This window comes from Heterocephalus glaber, unplaced genomic scaffold (genome assembly GCF_053883595.1).
Source record: "Heterocephalus glaber isolate CG9 unplaced genomic scaffold, H.glaber_assembly_v1.0 deba00001550, whole genome shotgun sequence".
Classification (NCBI taxonomy): Eukaryota; Metazoa; Chordata; class Mammalia; order Rodentia; family Bathyergidae; genus Heterocephalus; species Heterocephalus glaber.
In genome coordinates, this window is record NW_028258343.1 from 82,588 (window position 1) to 101,178 (window position 18,591).

General features: G+C 38.3%; 1 pseudogene; it reads left to right on the forward strand.

Annotated features, from left to right (window-relative positions):
• Positions 1-1,546: 1,546 nt before the first annotated feature.
• LOC101710363 (signal peptidase complex catalytic subunit SEC11C pseudogene) lies at positions 1,547-2,465 on the forward strand (annotated as a pseudogene).
• The last annotated feature ends 16,126 nt before the right edge of the window (positions 2,466-18,591 follow it).

Sequence of the window (18,591 nt, forward strand, 5' to 3'; positions counted from 1 at the left end):
CTTATCCCATGTTACTGTCATCTTATAAAGTGAAAAATGTGTGACAGAATGTTTTAGTTCAATTGTCATTCTCACTAATTTGTTTTAAACTAAATACCTACAGCTGTAGGAGATCAGCAGAAAGTAGTTGAAGAAGCACTGGACTAAATGTGAAGGTCCTAATTTTCAAACCTGTTCCTAAGTCACAATATTTAGGGGAATCACCTCTAAGCCTCAGTTCACTTTTTTACTTTCCTGCATTAAATGCCTAATAAGTCCTGCCATATTTATTTTACAAGGCTACTGTGAAGTTTAGTCAATACATTTTATGATAAAATACTTCATCATTTATACTTTTTTGAAAGACTGTATCCTGATTTGTAAGCTCTTTGTATACTGGGCCCTAGTTTGTTTGTTTTTTGGTACCGGGGATCAAACTCGGGTCCTTGCGCCTGCGCAGCAGGTGGCGAAACCACTGAGCTAAATCCCCGGCCCTACTGGGCCCTAGTCTTGATCATTTTTATTTTCCCTCAGAACTCAGCCAAGTATCTGAACTCAGACTGGGTTTGATGAACATTGGGCAGTAGGTTAATCAATCTTTGATTCTGTCACCATTTTCTATTTTGTTGTCAACATGGTAGACCTTTTCAGACATTTATTCTTATATCACTTCATATCTGCTCCATAATTACTAATCCCTCTCATTTAAACTTGTTTATTTTGATCTATCCTAATCTTTGGAAGAATAGTATTCGTATGTTTAACACCTTGGCTACTCAGAAGAGAAAGATCTATTCATTTGTGTCTCTGCATAATAAAGTAGTTTAGTTTCGGTCCAATGGCAAACAGCTTGGGAATCAGGAGGAGCTGATGATGTTCCAATCTGAAGACAATCAAGTAAGAATTCTAACTCAGGAAAGGGTTATTCTTTTTTGTTCTATTGAGACCTGAAACTGACTGGATGAGGTCCATCTACCTTAGGGACAGCAATCCTCTTTACTCAGTTTACAAATTTAAATGTGGCTCTCACTGAAACAATACCCTCACATAAACACTAAGAACAAAGTTTGACCAACTATCTGGTCACTCTATGGGCCAGTCAAGTTGATACCTAAAATTGCCCACATATTATCTAGCACATCTAAAAGTTACAGACCACTTGTAAACAAAACTGAAATTCAAAGGGCAAGCCAGGAAAACACAGAAACAGATAAAAGAAATATTTTTAGTAAGTATGCTTTCAAAATAAGTTTAACACAAGTAGAAAGATGAGCAAAGAATATTAGTAGAAATCACAAAAATGTGTATTAGCAATAAATTTTGAGCTAAAAAAAGTAGTATCAGTTAGCTAAGAAGAAACTGAAAATTAAAAGTGTTTATAAAATTGATGATGCCTATAGTTTACAAAAATATTTTAAAAGGGACCGTCTTATTGTTTATAGAAAATGAAAATTTTATAAAATTCCTGAAGTGACATTTGGTAGTATGCAATAATAACTTTAAATTGACAGCCTAGCTTCTTTTCCTTCTCTTCTCTTCCCTTCCTCCCTCCCCTCTCCTTTCCTTCCTTCTTTCTTTCTTTCTTTCTTTCTTTCCTTCTTTTCTCTCTTTCTCCTTCCTTCTTTCCTTCCTTCCTCCTTCCTTCTTTCCTTCCTTCCTTCCCTCCATAGAGTTTCAGACTAGTGCAGCAGTGTGGAAGTTTGATGACTTGGAGTTCATGAACTGTGTTTAGGATCTGGTCATGTCTAGGTGTGTATAGCTGATCAACTCCTGTGATTATGAGCTGTACTACTAGGTTTTAAATTTTGCCATGATCGTGTCTTCTACATTCATGATATGGAAAGGCTTGATCGTCCTCACAGGCAGTGAGAGCCCCATCGTGGTGGTGCTGAGTGGCAGTGTGGAGCCAGCCTTTCACAGGAGAGACCTTCTGTTTCTCACAAACTTCCAGGAAGATCCCATTCGAGCTGATGAAATAGTTGTTTTTAAAGTTGAAGGATGAGATATTCCAATAGTTCACAGAGTAATCAAACTTCATGAAAAAGATAATGGAGACATCAAGTTTCTGACTAAGGAAGATAATAATGAAGTTGATGATAGAGGCTTGTAGAAAGAAGGCTAGAACTGTCCGGAAAAGAAAGACGTGGTGGGAAGAGCACAAGGGTTTTTACTGTATGTTGGTATGGTCACCATAATAATGAGTGACTATCCAAAATTCAAGTATGCACTTTCGGCTATAATGAGTGCATATGTGTTACTAAAACGTGAATCCTAACATGAGAAGCGGTTCCTGGGACCAGACTGAAGTGAATTCTGTTGAAAAAGAGAAAAAGTAATACAGTTGAAATGTTCCACTTTCTGTATAAAAGGAAACTGTGGAGATGTTTTTGTCTTGTCCAAATAAATGATTCATCAGTGAAAAAAAAGTAAATAAATTGACAGCTTTAGGAAGTAATCCTAAAGCAACTAATAAGATGAACTTAACAATTCAGATACAACACTGATAAATGAACATGGCATTATAAAAATAAGACAATACTAAAGGTGAACTCAGAAATGTTTTTTTTGGTCCTGGGGATCGAACTCAGATCCTTGTGGTTGGGAGGAAGGCAGCAGAACCACTGAGCTAAATCCCCAGCCCTGAACTTAGCAATTTTGATGCAATATTATTAAGTGAACACAGCACTAATATAAAAGTATGAAAATAAGGAGGTGTGTCTAGTACTTGGGAACTAGTTAACCAATAAAACTACTATAATTAATCTAGATTATGGGATACTTGTGCAGTAATTTAAAATAAGATTTTTGATGTAGAAAACTGTTCACAATATATTATGTGAAAAAAAAACAAATATCACAGGTCACAAGAAGCATATCTATCTAATATTATCATCAGTGTGTAGGCAAACAGATGCATACATATTTGTTTATATCTGAAAGGTTAGTTGCCAAAATCACAATTGAGTCTACATGTGAGTGATGACATCAGATGCACTTTAATTCTTGTCTTTTTGATTTGATTAATATAATAAACATCTATTACCTTCTAAAATTTTTGTCATGTGTGACATTTATAAAATAAGTTACCTTGTGATTTGATCTACATTACAGATACTTGCTCTTGCACATGAAATATCCACCTTTTCTGCTTCCTACTTCATCTGTTAAGGTTACAGAGCATCACCATTTTGTTACTGTAGACATTGGTCAAGTTATTAGTCAACATTTATTAGGTGAGAACTGTGTGCTTGGCTCTAAACAAAGCATTCAGACCACGGAGGGGGCTGAAGTGAAAGAAGCAGCTTGAGGGAGCTGTGGCTTGGATGTCTTTCGCCGGAAGGTCTGCTAATGGGCTGGAACTGGTGGCATGTTTACTGCATTAACTCCTCACAAATGGAGCGGGACTGTCCCTAGGCACCCCTTGGGCCTCATTTGGCAGGATAATGCAAGGAGAGAAGAGTAGGCAGTAAAGGAAAGTAAGGCCACTGCCTGTGTTCCAGTAAGAAAGGTGGAGTCAAGTTCACATACAAGGTGGAAGAGGGTCTATGCTGCTAAAAGGACAGCTAGTTTCTCTACCAATGCACCATTTAAAAGTTTTAGGCTATGTGTTCATAGACAACTAGAAACTACCTCCAAAATAGAAAAGTGGCTGTAACAGAGTTTAGTATTGTCTAACAGGATGAAATTCTATCTTGATTCCAGCATCTAGTCTAATTAGAGAGTTCTTCTTCCAGGTGTGATGGGAAGTGCAATGGCTGGAGACTAAGTTATAAATTGAAGGTCGAAGGCTCACCCAGGCAAGGACAGGGATGTTTTGTTCTCTCCTGTTTCCCCTTGAGACCTGTCTGTGTTCTCTCCCCAAGTTCTTCTTGTACCTTACACGCAAGAAGATCGACAAGATCTTGGAGCTCCAGGTCACAAAGTGTAGCAGCCACTGGGGAACTTACCAGAAATGCAGATTCTCAGGACCCTCTGCAGACATACTAACTCAGCTCAGAATTCAAGTTGGAGAATCATAGATCTGGAGGATGCAACTTTCATAGGGCTGTGAGTAAAAATAAGTAGAATACTACAGTAGCCTCCTCATCCAGTTTTATAGGTTCACAAACAACCACCTTCTGAAAATACAGGAAAGTAAGTTCCAGAAATAAACAATTCATGTTTCAAATAACTTTTATTACACCGTATCATTGTTTCTACTTTATTATAGGTAGTGTTGTTAATCTATTACTATGCCTAATTTATGTTAAACTTGATCATAAGTATATACATATAGGAAAAAACATAGTATATATCGAATTCAGTACTATCTGTGGGTTCAGGCATCCAAAAAACATCTTGGAATGTTCCTCCTATGGGTAAGGAGGAACTTCTGTAAGTTATGAGAAATATCAAAGGCAGGGCCAGGGATCTAGCTCAGTGGTTCTGGCACCTGCCTCACAAGCACAGGATCTCGAGTTCAATCTCCAGTAACAAAAAATCCCGCAAAAAACCCAAAGAAATATCAAAGACATAACACATACCCAAATTCAATTAGCTTTTACAATTTTGGGAGACATCCTTTTATTCCTTAATTTAAAGTTTTTCAAATTAATGAAAGCATCTAATGAAACTAAAATTTATATTTATTAATGTGTATATACCATACATTGAAACTATTTAAAACTATGTATGTGAAACTTTATTTTTTTAAAATGGGAGATGGCTTTCTCCCCCCCCCGCCCCCAGCATTTGTTATTGGTTGATTTTTTGATAGCAGCCATTCTTTCTGGGGTGAGGTGGAATCTCATTATTGTTTTCATCTGCATCTCTCAAATGACCAGTGATGTTGAACATTTTTTCATATGTTTATTTGCTGCTTTTACTGCTTTGTCTGAGAAATGTCTGTTCATTTCAGATGCCCATTTTTGAATTGTGTCTTTGAATTTGGGAGGTCTGATTTCTTTTTTGGTGGGAATGCAAACTGGTGCAACCACTGTGGAAATCACTATGGAGATACCTCAAAGAACTAGGACTAGAGGTCCCATTTGACCCAGCTATTCCCCTGCTGGATATCTTCCCAAAAGAATTAAAAGAATCATACCACAGTGATATATGTGTACCCATGTTTATAGTGGCACAGTTTGTAATAGCTAAAGCTTGGAAACAGTCCAAGTGCCCATCAGTTGGAAACTGGATAAAGAAGATGTGTTTTATTAAAAATAAAATGGAGTACTATTCAGCCATAAAGAATGACAAACTAGAGACATTTATAGCTAAATGGATGCATATTGAGGCCATACTCTTAAGTGAAATAAATAGAACACACATGTGTAAATACCAAATGGTTTCTCTAGTGTGAGAAAGTGAAAGTGTAAATAAGGATTAGAATGATTAAAACAAATAATTGATAATTTGAAATAGGAAGAAAAAGTCCAAAGGGGTAGAGGAAGTGGGAGGGGAAGGGGAAAGGAAAGAAGGGAAAGGAAAAATTATGAGAAAAGAAAAATATGGAAATAAAGTCTTTGTAAATAGGGAAGGGTGGAGGGGGTGGAGGGTGCACAGGTAATGGGAAAAAAATAAGAACCAAGATACATCATGTACAGGTACAAGCACCCAATGATAAATGTAAATGTACTGTACACCTAAAATGTACCAATAAAAGAATTTAAGCAAAAAAAATGCGAGATGGCTTATAATATTATATCTGTTTCTATTCTGAGGTTCTTTGCTTGTTCTGATGGAGATGTTAAGAGGAGGAAGCTCTGTGGGCGGATGCTCTCGTTCTCCACAAGGATACAATGTTTCACAATTCTCCTCACTCTTAAGCTTCTGTTTTCCCTTTCTTGTGATTTCCTCAGAAATATTCGCAGAAGTGGTCAGAGAGGCTGACAGTGAACCCATATGCTGAGACCTGCATGCTTGCCAGACAACCTCAGCATGGTTGGTCCTCACATTCTGCTTTTCCTTCCACAGCGGATGCATGTGTACGTGGTTCCCCAAATCACAAAAGGATATCCTTTCTCTGGAAGCATCAATTAATCCCTCTCTATTGAACCACTCCCATTAGAATATGAACGCATTTCACCATCTCCACCCCCTCACATACCTTTTACTTCCTGTTGCCATATCTTTCTTCATTTATTGCTCTATTTCTCTACTGTTCCCTTTACAACAGAATTCTTCAAATAAGTTTATTTATACTCACTGTTTCCTCTTTCTGTCTTCATAGTCTCTTTTGAACCCACTTTAAACCAGCTTTCTTCCCAACTTCTCTACTAGAATTGTGCTTCTTAGGTCCTCAATGGCTTCCACATTCCAAATAAAATGGTCATTTCCCCAGCCTTAGATTACTTGACCTCTTTCACTTGTGACTTCATTACTCACTCTCTGTATCTTGAAATACTTGGTTTCCCTTGGCTGTTACTTTCTCTGAGTTTTCTACCTCTTACTCTCCTTCTTTCTAGTCTCCTGATAATTCTTTCTTAGCCTCCTGTGCTGTATCTTTCTCACCTTCTTCTCAACCTCCAAACACTGAGTGTTTCAGAAGTTGTCCTTCAACTTCATCTCTTCTCCATCTACTACCAAGGCATAAATGACATCACTATGATTTCTCTGTAGAGATGAATGGCAAATCTAGCTTGGACCTGCTCCCTGATCTAGACCACCACCTCTGGAGTATTTCTACTTACTGTCCAAAGGGTGTCACATACTACAGTCAAAACTTACTAGGATTGTGCCCTAAGACCCAGATGAATTGTACCAGGCCAGTTCCCAGATGTCTGAGGCTGATATTCTTTCTGAAGGACACCTAATATTTGAAATATCCTAAATAGAAGTCATGATTTATTCCTTTCCCTTTCTTCACACCAAGCCTGTGCTTCTTGTCATCCTCATTAATAAATTATAATATGTGATCATGATAAAGTCCTTAATGATTTATCTACCTGCTCTCTAATTCATCAGCAAATGCTGTTAACTCCACCTTCAAATGATATCTCAACTGGAACCATTTGTCATATCCATCACTTTAAACCATTCCGTAACATTTCTCACTTAGACTATCCCAAGGACCTCCCTCTTGGTCTTCCTTCTTTGACCTAGGGATTGTACAATCTCTTTCTCATAGAGTACTTAGAATGATGTTTTAAAATATAGACCATATTATGTTTCAGCTCTACATTAAACCTCCTCATAGAGTCACTTTTAACTCACAATAGATGACAAAGGCTGTGGCATGCATACCTCATGTGATCTGTGTCCTTACCAACTCTGATCTCATTTTCTCTCTCACCTTCCTCAACTTGCTGCAGTCCTGCTAGCCAACTTCCGCTGCTCCAACACACTGGGCACATTGCCATGACAAGACTTTTGCACTTGTTGACCTCTTTGTTTCTATTGTTCTTTTCCCAGATATCTACATAAGTCCCTCTTTCCCTTTATTTAGGTCTGTTCCATGTGTTAACTTGTTAGAATGTCTTTCTCGGCTCACTCTTCTAGTTACTTTTTGTCCATTCACCTTGTTCTATTGTTCATAGCCCTATCACCACATGACCTATTTTGTTACTCTCTGTCCCTATTCTGTAAACTCCTTCAGAGTTGGGACGATAGTGTTCCCTGCTGGCATGGAGGATTGGCTGGCACTAAGTAGATTACTGTGACCAGCACAGTGTAGGACCCCAAAGCCCAGGAGAGAGGTGGGAATGAGGAAAATTGAAGAATAACAAGAAAGAAAGATACATACCATGATTAAGCTTGAAAGCTGGGACCAGGTGGAACCATACCCTGATGAGCTAATGGCCACCTGGTGTCCGGCATCCTCTTTATTTATAGTATTAGACAAACAAGAGAGAAGGTGGGGTAACTTGTGCTATGTGGCCCCACATGGTCTAGGCTGAATGCAGTGTGATTGTCTCCTGATTGGGGCATGCGCAGAAAAGGAACAAGGAAGAAGGATACATAACGTTACTGTCTCCTGGGGCTGTGCCTTCCAGGGTCTACAATCTTAGTCAAACAGACTGTGTCTTATTTGACTATCTAGTCTATGGAGGAGAAAGGCAGTAGGGATTAGGCCAAGGGCCATCTTCAGGCTCAGCCTGCAGCAGTAGCTGCTCAAAAATAGTTTAGAAAAAGGTCTAAATACTGTAGGTTCTTACAGCAGGCATTCCTTTTCAGTACTGGAGAAATGGGATGCAATGTGTGGCACTGAAGAGGCAAGAACTTCACAAATAAAGAGACTGAGGGGAGAGAGTACGAGGAAGTAGGTGGGCGTGAAGACACTAGCGGCACAGTGCAGAGGGGCCTGGTGGACAGGGTCAGGACAGCAGAGCCAGAGCCTACTCTCCCAGGACCAGCCCCACTGTGCTGGGCCAAGGAGCTACACTCACCCTGAATTTTAGGAGGTACAAGGTTAAAGAAGGTTTAAGTGATTATTATGACACTGAATGTCCCAATTCTACAAATCTTGTACCTGACTCTTTTTGTATAGAGGGTAACGAGTAGAACTGCGGTCTTTATCTTCATGCTCTTTACAGTTATCTTTCTCTCTTGTACCCGCTCTCAGCCTCTTTCTCTTTCCATCTCTTACAAATGCGTTGTTCCCTACCTCTCCCCCCCAAAAGATTACCTAATCTAGGTATCAGACTCCTGGTTGTGGAGCCATTTTAAAACAATTCTTCCTCTCCTGCCGGGGTTCTACTACATCATCACTGCAGGGCGCTAATCCTGTTTCGCAGTCCCATTCTGCTTATAGTGCTCCAGACTCTTCACTTCACACTTGAATTTTTGTGGTTTTCTTCCCCTCCCTCGAGTTCATCCAAATGTAACCGATGTCCTCCTTGAGTAGGAGGAGGTTTCATTACCTCAGTCCTTGCTCCGCCACTCAGTAATAACCAGTCTTTTCAGTCTAATTCATGACTATTTCCTGCCTTTCCCTACCACTCTACTCTTCTTTCCAGCTCCTCTCCAGGCATCTGAGTTTGGAGGTAGTTTGCCAACTCCACCAGGTTTTCCTGGTTCTCTCCTAGGTGCCTTTGTACATACTAATTTCTCGCCCCATTTGAATTTTAAAACATAAAGAATTCCTTTTATAAGTCTTTAGTTGGTTTCACTGATGTCTGATCACTGAGCTGTCAGCCTGGTCCTCGTGGAGTTGTCTGGGCTCCCCTGCAGCATTATTCTCAGGCAGGAATCCTTGCTGAGGCTGAGACCCCCCCACCTGAATCTTCTCCCTACACCCCTACCTGCAGCACTACTGCAACTCTCTTCCTTACTCACACTCCTTCTACGGAAAGCTTTGGGAGTTTTCTGATGGGCTTCAGCTTCTGGCAACACAAGCCAGAAACTAGTCTGCCTGTGCCATAGGCCCAACCCCTGGGCTGGCTATCTGCTAAAGCAAGAGGAAAGAAAAGAGGAGAGGTGGGAAAAATATAAAAAAAGATCTAGCCCCAAGAATATGGGACAGCTTTGGCTATAATATAAAGTTATCCCCTGAAATATTTGAGGTAGGTACACAGTGGAGGGATTATTTTACTTCAGTTGAGATACAGTCTGGCTCCTATAAATCTTATATGACATTATGAGAAACATCCATTTATACTTGGCTTTGCACATTGAAAAGATAAGTATATCTCAGCATAAACTGAGGACTACATGTAATAATTAATTTCTCGTAATCTTTTTACATTTCTCACTTGAAAGATAAGAAAAATAGAATGAACATTTGAGACATGTGAAGGTTAAACTTTACCCTTCAAATTCACAGAGAATTGTCTTGGAATGTGTGGTAATTATGCCTGAGGAATTGTATAGCCTCAGGCAGGCACTGGTGTGTGCAAGAGGAAACAAGCTAGAACACGATGTGCTTATCCAGAGAGTGGGTAGAAGAGCAGCCTTTTGTCCTATGAAGAAAGCCCACCACTAGAGTGATGTGTACCAATACAGATGCTCCTCAGCTCATTGATGGGGTTAAATCCTGATGAAACCCATCCTAAATTAAAAATACATTTAATGCCCCGAACCTACCAACATCCTAGTTTAGCAACACAGTCCAAAGCAAAGTGTTAGTTGTTTCCCCTCATGACTGTGTGGCTGCTGCTGGCAGCTGCTGCCCAGCACAGAGAGAACTGCGCTTTAGAAAAGGCCTTAGAAGTTCTAGACTTTATTACTTTATCAATTCATAGATGATTAGCAGATTGATCCATGAATCCATTTCCTTTTCATTGGCCTTAGAAAAGTTTATTGCTACTCATTTTAAAAATCAACAACAAAACAACAAAGATTGAATCACTTTTACTTTGGACTGAATTAAATTGAGGATGCTGTAATACATTTCAGTAAAGAGAGACTGCTTTTTAAGAACATGTACAAAATAGGCAGCAGAGATTCTGGTTTCTCATGTTTTGTTTCTTATATTTTTGTTTTTTTCTTATGATTCTGGTTTCTTATGTGTAAAAAATATGAAAGGAGTTTAAAGCCACAGAATTTTCAAGCCAAAAGAAACATTCCAATGCACAGCATTATTCTTCAAACATAGACTTTGAGGTCCACGTAATTGTTAACCACTTGCTAATAATAAAATGGAAATATAAAACAATTTATCTACAATCTAGGTTTTAAAAAATAGCCACAGCGAGTGACTGTCTTGTTTATACCAAGGCCTCCCACTGGGCATAGGGGAACATAAAAGATGTATCATCAATATTTGCAGAACAAATTATAAAAAACCAAATCTGCCACTGAAACTACCAAGGTGATCTTAGAAATTGGTCTAGAAAAACATGCCTAAAGAAAAAATAGAAGACCCTATAAATTCTTGATCGTCCCAGGTCTATATCTGGTCGAAGACATTTCTAAGGATTGAAGAATTGGGGGCCACCTCAATATAAGTTCTCTACAACACAGTATGTTGGTTTAAAATAAAAGTAGTTTTGGACTCCAAAGGTTCTCAAAGAACTTTAGACTTGATGCAAGTTCCTTAAGTTGAGATTCAATCTATTCCTAACCCCAATAATTGGCATCTGCAGACCACAAATTTAAACGGATATTGGGTCCCACATTTCATAACAAATACCCATATTTCATAATAAAGCAGGATCTCTGCTTTGGAAACCTCACCTTCTCAGGAAATAGAACATATAATATAGATTGAAATTAACAAAAGTTCAATGTGTTTCTCATATCCGTATGCTAACATAATGAGTGATAACAATCCGTACTCAATATTAAGAACTTTTAAACAGTCCTTGCTCTTCTTAGTCAAAAGGCACAGTTTTGCTTAACCCCACACTTAAAACCATCTGAGCACCTCTGTTAGGAGGAAAACCACAATTTCTCAGCGGAAGATGGAAGACAATGGTTACAGGAGCTCTTGTGGCCCCCACCGGCTCTTGCTCTATCAGCAGATGGTGAAAACTTCCTACCTATTGTCTCTGTTGAACAAGAAAGAAGTCTTACTATGAACACAGTTTCCCTAGAGCAAAGGAGAAATGACTGTAAATGTTATTGCAGACAGGGGTACCTTAGGGAGAGTGGACCCAAGTGATTCAACCTAAACCCCCAGCCTGTGTAATGGAATAAGTTCCAGAATTTCTAAAGCAATGGAGGAATCCTGTGGAAACGCTGTTTTTCTGTTTCAAAGCTCACATGGCATTACACAGAGACTTATTGGAAACTTGGATAGCAACATTTCTACAGTTTGTGTTAACTAGGATAATGGTACCCTGCTCAGTTCAAAATGGGGATCAAAGTCCAAATCAAATTATAAACCAGAGCAAAGGGCATCATGGGGCACACAAAATGAATCCAACTGTAAATAATAAGAGGGAAAGATGAATTTTGCCTGACATCAGGGGAAAGTTTTCATGGAAGAACCAAACACTGAAAACTATTTGAAAAGGCATTGAGTGAAGAGAGCCAGTAGGTAGAAAAAAAGAACCATAAAAAAGCATAAGCCTAGTATACGTGAAAGGTGGTATTTCCTCACCTGCCTCTTTCTTCCTTAACACCCAGGGTCACAGGTTGCCCTTTAGGATTAAAGCAAATAATTAACACTTCATCTTTTGTCTTTTATTCATCAAACATATTTATACATTATTTGTATTTTAACTGGAGGTGGAAAGGACTCTTCTCTTTTTATACTGTTTTCCCTTAGTCATTGATGGCAGTGTCCCAAGCACATAAGGTGACACTAATAAATACTATTGTCCACTGAAGTCCCATGGATCTCTTTCAAGTTGTTAGAGATCCGTAAGCAGGAACAATCTGATCACAGTATTCAGTAGCAGTGAGAGATCCGTGTCAGGCCTTTCTAGCATGGAGCTTGGCTCCTCAACAGAGTGCCTACTCTTGTGATTCTTTATTTGCTACCCACTCTGGTTAGGTTGTCAAACCTCTCTATACCACTATTTCATCATTTAACAATATAATGAAGAGAACATATACCTTGTCTGGAAAAGAAAATACACATACAGTTAGTGCTATAGGTATAGGCCATTAATAAAAGCAGATCTCATTTTCTTTCCCCATTACTGGACTATAACTTGGAAACCTACATGGATTGACTAATGCCAGGAGGACAAGATGTAAGGCTTTGAAGTGCAATGAAGCTTTCAGGGATATTAAGATTGGGTCTCACTAGCTGCAGGATATAAGAGGTGAAGACATCAGGGCTATGGAGACTTGAGAGCTGAAGCACAAACAGTATAACACACGGGACATAGAGGGGACAGAATTTCCGTGCAGACTTGACCAGGACATGCCAGTTCATTTGCACAGTAACTCTTCATCCTCAACTTTAAGAATTCTGGAGGAGGGCCTGGGATTAAGCTCAGTGGTTCCGCTGCCTGCCTCGCATGCCCAAGCTCCCAAGTTCGATCCCCGGTACTAAAAATATAAAAATCTGGAGGAGCTGTGCATTTTCTCTTTGCTTCCAAAGCTCAGTCCAGCTCCCCTTGACCCACTGTGCAGTTTGGCAGTTTGCTTCACATTCTGTTCATATCCATTTTGCGGAGAGCACTTGCCTGTGGAGGCCTCAGGCCCGTTGCACTGCAGTGCACTGCTCGGAAAGCCTGTGGGGACCTTCCCAAATACACTGCCAACCTCTTCACTGGGCTTTCCTTCCTGACGCCTCCTGACTCCAAGAGACCTTTTGCCTCTATTTCTCTCATTTGAGATCCAAACAATCATGTTTAACTACCTTCTTTCTTTATATTTCTGTTCCTTAATAACTAATGTTCTTCTGTTCTGCTATTCAAGCTCTGTGCTTTCTATACACTTTTTCTTTTTTAACTTGTATCTTTTATTAATACATGTCTACAGTACATAATGATTACATTCTTTATGGGGAGTTGGTACATGGATATAACACATCTTAATTCTGTATACATTCCCTTCCCTGCTTTCCCTTGCCCCTCCCTCTGTCCCTTGGTCCTCTTTTATCTTGCAAAAGATCTACCGCCATGTTTCTATTATCTCTCTTTTATTTTTCTCTTTATATTTTAGGCTTCTCATATAAGTGAAATGATGCTTTCTATATTTTTGAATATTTCTGCCTCTTAGTTTGGGTCTGAGAAATGGTTATTTTTAAGGAATAGGAACTTTCTGGAGCAAGGCCTTCTTTTAAATCTTATGACATACTGTTTTTATCTTCCCATTTTTGATAGGATTAAGAAAAAGTATTCATTTCAGCCCTGAGAGTCGATCTACTAAAACAAAACTTGCTGTCTACATTAGAAAAATGATTCTTTTAATTTTGGGGGGAAGATACCCAGCAGGGGAATAGCTGGATCAAATGGGACCTCTAGTCCTAGTTCTTTGAGGTATCCCCATACTGATTTTCATAGTGGTTGCACCAGTCTGCACTCCCACCAACAATGGAGAAGGGTTCTTTTCTCCCCACAACCACACCAACATTTGTTATTGGTTGATTTCTTGATAGCAGCCATTCTTTCTGGGGTGAGGTGGAATCTCAGTGTTGTTTTCATCTGCATCTCTCAAATGACCAGTGATGTTGAACATTGTTTCATATGTTCATTTGCTGCTTTTACTTCTTTGTCTGAGAAAAGTCTGTTCATTTCAGATGCCCATTTTTGAATTGGGTCTTTGAATTTGGAGGGGTCTGATTGTTTCAGTTCTTTATATATTCTAGATAGTAGTCCTTTGTCTGAGGTACAGCTGCTAAAAATTTTTTCCCACATTGTAGGTTGTCTCATACCACAGCGATATATGTGCACCCGTGTTTATAACAGCACATTTTGTAATAGCTAAAGCTTGGAAACAGCCCAAGTGCTCATCAACTGGAAACTGGATAAAGAAGATGTGTTTTTTTAAATAAAATGGAGTACTACTCAGCCATAAATAACGAGAAACTAGAGTCATTTATAGCTAAATGGATGCATACTGAGGCCATACTCTTAAGTGAAATAAATAGGACACACATGTGTAAATACTGAATAAATTCTCTAGTATGAGAGACTGAAAGTGTAAATAAGGGTTAAAATGATTAAAATGAATAATTGATAATTTGAAATAGGAAGAAAAGTCCAAAGGTGTAGGGGTGACGGGAGGGGAAGGGGAAAGGAAAAATTGTGAGAAAAGGAAAAAAAATGGAAATGATGTCTATATAAATAGGGTAGGGTGGAGGGGGTGAAGGGCACACAGGAAGTGAGGAAAAAATAAGAACCAAGATACATCGTGTACAGGTACAAGCACCTAATGATAAATGTAAATGAATTGTATACCTAAAATTTACCAATAAAAGAACTTAAGAATTAAAAAACAAAAGAAAAATGAATCCTTGTTTTATTGTTGAATGAATTTGGGTTTTCTGTGATTTTTAAAGAATGGCAACACAAATGATATACTCATCTTCCTCCATTCTCTTTCCCCCCAAAATTTATATTCCAACACAATTTTGCCAAACATGCTGTGGTTTTTCATGTTCTTATGCCTTTGCATATCCTGCACACTCCCATGTTACCCACTTTCCCTCTCTATAAGCTTTGCCTAATGTCATTTGGCCAAGTCCAGATTCACTATCAACTCTCACAGCAAGTCTTCCTCAAGACTCCAGAAAAGTAACTGTGCTTCACTTCTGGTTATAGTACAGATCCTCTCATTAGTGATGTTTTTATATGGTAGTAAGTAAAGATGTAGTAAAGTATGCGTGAGCATTCCTAGAAGTTAGCAAGAAGCAGAAACTCATCCAGCTAGCGGCATGTTCCACTTCTTTAGGATTATATTGCAAAAGGAGACTCAAAAGGAAGAAAATCAACATATGGACAGACTTCTGATGACTGTTTGGCTGACTGGAAAAACTGGGAAAATATATCAGCTCTTAGAAGGCAAGTTGTCTAATTTTTTAAGTGAGAGAATTATCCTAAAGGCTTATGGCCCTTATTTACATGTATTTAGTGTTCTTTACTCAATTGGTCCAATTAATACGATCAAATTAACTATAATGTTTAAATTTATTTCCCTGTACAGTAAACTATAGTAAAAACAAAAACATCAAAAAGAGCAAAACTAAACAGTTTTTCGAAGTCATTAGTCAAAGTGAAGAGAGGAGAGAGATGAAAGACTGAAGTGTGACTTGATGGAAACAACCATCATTTGGGAACTAGTTTCACTCTGTGGTTGCCCAGCAGTGCACTCATGGCTTTCTGCATGGCCATTCAGGGAACTGAGTCTATAGCATGATCACTTACAATTGTTGAGAGGAGCTGGAACTCAATCTTTCCCCATCTACTCCAGCTAGTATTAATAGAGTATGATGATACTAAGATATGATGCTAATAACTATGGTGATGATCTTGATGATGAGGAGAAAGCACTTTAGCCCTTCATGTTCAAAGTTCTACATTGCTCATTTCCTTTCCCAACCAGTGTTTTCTTAGTCAACTAGAGGAAATCAAAGTTTTAGCATTCCATCGAGAACTAGGAATTTAAAGAGACTTTCTTGAATATTTCCAGGAGCATGTGTTTCAGAAGTGTTATCTCTTTCCGATAAAGTCCCCTGAGGAAACGAAACTGCTAGAGTTGTGTCTTAGACCATTTGAGCTGCTGAGACAAAATATTGTGAGTGGTTTATAACAACAGAAATATATTTTTCACAGTCCTGGAAACTGAAAAGTCCAAGATCAAGTTTTCCATTGATTTGGTGTCTGGGAAGGGACACCCTCTGATGCACAATGCCTTCTGGATGTACCCTTACTGGTTAGAAAGGGTGAATGAGCTCCCTTGAGCCTATTTTACCAGGGCATCAAATAAACTCATCTGGGTTCTGCCTTCATAACCTAATTATGTCTCCTCAAATCTCACCTCAAATATCTGCTGTAAATGGTTAGGACTTTGACATGCAAATTTTGAGAGAACATTCAGACCATGGCAGGTTGGCATCCAGTGTTATGCTGCATAGACACCATTTGATTGCAGCTTCCTTCCTATCCTCTTGGATCCCTGACATTCCCTTGCTAGGGAAGCATCAGGTTCAGAAATTTGTATCATCTACTCATGAATAATTAGGTAATACAATGCTACTATCTTTTGCAAAAGGATGGAAATATGACATACTGTTCCTTTCCTCAGCACCTGGGTAGAATCCTATGATTTGAATATGGTTTGTCCCCATCCAAACTCATATAGAAGCTTCATTGCCAACACAAATATTCTGAAAAGTGATGGAGCATTTAGGAGGCATTTGAGGTCATGATTGATCAACCCTTGTGAGTGGATTCATGTAGTTTTTTCAGGAATGGTAGTTCCCACAGAGAGAGAGTTATTATAAGTGGTCAGCTCTGTTGTTTCCTCTCTTCCACAGGCACTTGTTTCCCTTCCACTTTCTGCCATGAGTCCTCCACCAGAAACTGAACATATGCCAGTATCATGCTCTTGGTCTTCTAGAACAGTGAGCTAAAATAAACTTCCTAATAAACTACCCAGTCTAAGATGTTCTGTTACAGCAACAGAGAACAGACTAGGGCAGATACCATGTTCTTTCTCTCCTCAACAAACAGGTAGATGCTCCCTCCTCTGTCTGGAAATATTGATTTCTTCTAGTCTATTTGGGGAGTATCTGTCCCCATTCTTCCTTCAGAGTCCATTGTTTTCTTGTTCAAGCTCTGTGCTTTGCATGGACCTATAATATATCTACATTTATTTATTTACACATTTGTCTTTCCTAAATGGCTAAACTCTTTGATGCAAGGTACTTGTCTGACTGATATCAATGTGTCTATAACAAGTAAGTGCTTAAAAGCTATCTCTCATCAATAATTTTTAAATGAAATAATGGTATTTGTTGTTACCCATATACCAACATTCTTCCAAGGCAAAAGCAAGAGAGGCTCTTGATTGACTGATTGCTTTTAGAATATTTTTGGAATATTTTATAATTTTAGAATATTTTTACGGTTCCAGATTTTAGAATATTTTTATGGTTCTAGAGTTCATAAATCAGATTATTTGCTGTATAGAATTTTAACAATAAAAGAAAAAGTGCAATTTATAAGAACAAGACACCAAAAATCACTTTGGAGAGGTAATGAATTATAAGGAATTTAGTACATCTATTAAGAACTCAGATAATCACAAATGAGTCCCTTCTGTGGATATGATATTGTAGAAATTATGCGGCCTCTCATTTTTAAACTTTTCCACTTCTTTGCATTAAACAAGATTTGTATTCAAAACTTAGATATTATCCTCTTTGACCAGAGTCACAATACCACCCATGAATTGTTTAGGCAGCACATCGGAATAAATTCTTTTGAACACACACACACACACACACACACACACACACACACACTAGAATACAGACCACATACCCCATAAAGTTTCTATAGAACATCACTTGCAACTTTGTCATGAGGTTTTTTTTTCAGTTGGATATTATTAATTGTTGCAATTATTGTTATTGAAATAGTCCCAAAAGATTGTAATGTGATTACGAGCAAAAGCTTATGGAATAAACTGCTATTCCACAGCCAACATTTTGTTGTAAACCATGTTATGCAGTAAAATATAAGTGTAGCCAAATGGATACAGGCCTTCACTGTCTTTTTAGATTAAATTGTATCATAGTTCAAATAATTTCTGGTATGTGTGCTACTTTATCTTCATTATGAAGAAAAAGATTTGGATATAGGCTTTAGAGAAAATTATAGCCTTTTCAGACACAAATAAATTACATATGGCCCATTAAAACCTGTCAGTGCAATTCAGATAACATTCACTTATTGTTCCTCTTTTAAAGGTTTATAGTTATTTTCCAGGTCATTTCACTGCACTTTACTTACCTTCATTTAAAATTCTTTTTTCTATGGTGAACTATGTGGTTTAATTCTTATTTCTATTACTTTCCTATTGAAAGCTAGATTTTCAAATGCTTTCATTAACCATTTGCCACCCAATCTTTGTCACATGCTGGGTGACACAGTTCTCTTAAAATTACCAATGGGCTCCATGCCACTTATTTCATGTACTTTGTTGATATATGAATGTTGAGAGAAATAAGTTTACTTTATCAAGATGTATTTATTATATGGCACTGTGTTCTATGTCAAAGAAAATCAAATAATGGGAAAACAAAGGACTATGTCGTCTAATTATTCCAATACTTTGAAAAAAATTTAG